This window comes from Rosa chinensis, chromosome 7 (genome assembly GCF_002994745.2).
Source record: "Rosa chinensis cultivar Old Blush chromosome 7, RchiOBHm-V2, whole genome shotgun sequence".
NCBI classification, from domain to species: domain Eukaryota; kingdom Viridiplantae; phylum Streptophyta; class Magnoliopsida; order Rosales; family Rosaceae; genus Rosa; species Rosa chinensis.
The window spans coordinates 54,215,396-54,219,597 of record NC_037094.1 but is presented as its reverse complement, the minus strand read 5'-3'; positions in this window follow the sequence as shown (position 1 = coordinate 54,219,597).

The following is a 4,202-nucleotide window of genomic DNA, read 5'->3' as shown; positions in this document are numbered from 1 at the left end:
TCAAATTGAAAAAGAACAAATACAATGAAATTGGTGGCTAATATGGCCGTCTGACAAACTCCAGGACCCAAGAATGAAATTATGCAGACATAACAACTAGCTGGCCAAATTAACAATTATACATGTTCAAATAAAAAACCATCGATCAATCAATGATGTATGTCTTTAAGAAATCATCAAGAATGAAATTATGCAGACATAACAACTAGCTGGCCAAATTAACAATTATACATGTTCAAATAAAAAACCATCGATCAATCAATGATGTATGCCTTTAAGAAAATGATTTGGAGTTAATCTGTATCCTTTTGCATTGGATAGGTGAACTCGGTAAACAATTAAATTGTAATTAATTCCATGCAGCTTCTGGTTTTATCAGATACCCATAAATGTACTTTCCTTGCAATTGAAGGTTTGTTCTGTGCTTTGGTAAGTGTCGATCATATATCTTTTGCTGGATTTTATTTAAGGAAATTGGAATGTAGAGGGAATTGAGAGACTAGTTGTGTGCATTCAATGATATAATCTTGGAGTACAAGGGTTCCTATTCTAACTCAGAGCAGAAAATCTCTCCTATTACAACTTTAGAACTAATCCTAGTTTGACAATGCACACTAAATGTCAACATTCTTCAACACTCCCCGCAAAACTCCTAGCACAGATTATACGTTTAAGGGCTCACCACCCTGATCACCCTATCAAGTCTATAAGGCTTGATAACTCTAGAGAGTTTACATCAAAAGCATTTGATGAATATTGCATGTCTATTAGGATCGATGTAGAGCATCCTATACCCCATGTGCATACACAAAATGGTCTCGTAGAAACCACCATCCAAAGGCTACAGATGGTGGCTAAGGCATTGGTTATGTGCACCAACATGCCTATATCTACATGGGGTTATGCAATATTGCACGCAGCTTTACTTATTCGTTTCTAACCCACTACTAGCCAACCATTTTTTGCGTACCAGTTAGTAACTGGATATGAGCCTGACATTTCACACTTACGCATATTTGGTTGCGCAGTATATGTGCCTATTGGGCCCCCACAGCGCACCAAAATGGGTCCTCAGAGACGATTAAGTATTTATGTTGGATACGAATTTCCAACAATTATCCGCTACTTGGAACCCTTGACATGCGATCTCTTTATCGCTAGATTTGCGGATTGTCACTTTGATGAGATAGTATTCCCGTCGTTAGGGGGAGATAGGAAAAAAGATTTTCCAAGGGAACGATAGGAATTGTAGTGGTTTGTCTTCACTCTGTCTCATTTTGATCCCTGCACTTCACAATGTGAAAGTGAAGTGAAAAGAATAATCAATCTTCAGAACGTAGCAAATTCGATGACTAATGCCTTTACTGATATCTCAAAAGTGACGAGATCACATATACCAGCTGCAAACGTGCTTGCAAGGTTAGAAGTCCCCAACAAGGGGCATGGTGCCGCAGATAGAGGCACTGCAACCACACTTAGTGGAGGTGTGGTTGAGCCCGTGGCTCTCCAAAGGAAGAGGGGGAGGCCACTTGGTTCGATTGACACTCACCCAAGGAAGAAGAGGGCGAGTAAGGCACAAACCGATCCATTAATCATCAATGTAGAGAATCCCTCTCATGAGATTGTCTTCGATTATGGTTATGTCCATGAATCAATACTGGAGGATGCTCCGATGTTTGAAACGATTCTAGAGAACAAAAAAATCTCAATGGATTATGAGAGTGCATATGAGTTGATAGAATGATCATCCATACATATTGATGATGTATTTGCATACACTATTGCTCAAGAAATCATAGAGCATGATGATATCGAACTACGCTCTGTTGCAGAATGTTAACAAAGAGCAGATTGACCTAAATGGAAAGAAGCAATCCAGGCAGAATTAGATTCTCTGACAAAGAGACAGGTATTTGGTCCGGTAGTGCTAACCCTACCAAGTGTAAAGCGTGTAGGACATAAATAGGTCTTTGTCAGAAACCGTAATGAGAAGAATGAAGTCTTGAGGTACAAGGCTCACCTTGCGGTGCAAGGTTTCTCACAACGCCTTGGAATTGACTATGATGAGACATACTCTCCCGTAATGGATGTTATATGTTCCGCTACTTAGTTAGCTTGGTAGTTTCAGAAGGACTGAAAATGCAACTCATGGATGTGGTTACTGCATATCTATATGAGGATCTAGATTCATAGATAGATAGATATATATATATATACATATATATATATATATACAGATCCTATCCAGAGCGGAGCTCCGCTTTGAAAATTTACGTGTGAAGTTCTAGTTTTGGGTCACTTTTCGGTCGCATATCCACATCTCGACCGTTCAGTTTTTAGGTACTAGTGTATAGATCGTCTCTGCAAATTTTCAGCCAAATTGATGATTGTTAAGGCATTGATAATTGCCTTAAAGCTAGTACGGTTCAGGTTGACAGATTCAGTCCCTCCATTGGTTTAAGCGAGTTGGATACCTTAACAATCATCAATTTGGCTGAAAATTTGCAGAGATGATCTATACACTAGCATCTAAAAACTGAACGGTTGAGATATGGATATGAGACCGAAAAGTGACCAAAAACTCGAACTTCACACGTTAATTTCAAAGCGGAGCTCCGCTCTGGATAGGATCTGTATATATATATATATATATATATATTATATATATATGGATTAATTTCAGTTTACCCCCCTGAGGTTTGGGGGTATCATCATTTCACCCCCTGTACTTTCAATTTTGAATTTTTACCCCCTAAACTTTCTAATTTCAATCAGCCGTGTCCAATTTCTACTATTCCGTCCAAATTGGACGTTAAGTTTGACTTTTGAGGGCTAAAATGGTCATTTCAACATAAAAAAAATTTTAAAAAATTAAATTTTTTTTTTAAAATTATTTATTTTATTTTATTTTGTCTTCAACCTATACACCACAAGTTATAATAGGTTTATAAAAACAAAAAAAATACTCTAGGTGGTTGAAAGTCACTCGCTGGTCTACGATATTTGTGATATATCTCTGATAAAGTGAAGAATTTTAGGATATATCCCCAATAAAGTGAAGAAATATTTGTAAAAAATAATTTTACACTTTATCTGTAAATAAATATCTGTATATCCCCAATAAAGAAATATCTGTGTAAAATCATTTCTGGTGTATGATATTTGTGATATATCTCCAATAAATTGAAGAATTTTATGATATATCCCCAATAAAGTGAAGAAATATCTGTAAAAAATGATTTTACACTTTATCTGTAAATATCTGTATATCCCCAATAAAGTGAAGAAATATTTGTGTAAAATCATTTTTTACAGATATTTATTTACAGATAAAGTGTAAAATTATTTTTTACAGATATTTCTTCACTTTATTGGGGATATATCCTAAATTCTTCACTTTATCGGAGATATGTCACAAATATCGTAGACCAACGAGTGACTTTCAACCACCTAGAGTATTTTTTTTGTTTTTATAAACCTATTATAACTTGTGGTGTATAGGTTGAAGACAAAATAAAATAAAATAAATAATTATAAAAAAAAAACAGAAAAAAAAAAATTAATTTTTAAATTTTTTTATGTTGAAATGACCATTTTAGCCCTCAAAAGTCAAACTTAACGTTCAATTTGGACGGAATAGTAGAAATTAGACACGGCTGATTGAAATTAGAAAGTTTAGGGGGTAAAAATTCAAAATTGAAAGTACAGGGGGTGAAATGATGACACCCCCAAACCTCAGGGGGGTAAACTGAAATTAATCCTATATATATATATATATATATATATATATATATGAAAGTGCCTGATGGCCTTACATTACCCAAGTCAAGTGACTCTAAACCATGAAGTGTGTTTGCAATTAAGTTGAAACGCTTACTTTACGGATTGAAACAATCCGGGTGGATGTGGTATACCCGTCTAAGTGACCACTTGATTGGGAAGGGATATAAGAACGATGAATTGTGCCCCTGCGTATTCCTAAAGAAAACAAGTTCCGGATTTGCAATTGTAGCTGCATATGTTGATGATATGAACATAATAGGTACTCTTGATGAAATAAGAGAAACCGCGAGCTACTTGAAATTCGAATTTGAGATGAAGGATCTTGGGAAAACTCGATTATGTTTAGGCCTTGAACTAGAACACTAAGTTTGTAGAATACTAATCCACCAGTCTGTGTATGTCCAAAAGATGCTCAAGCG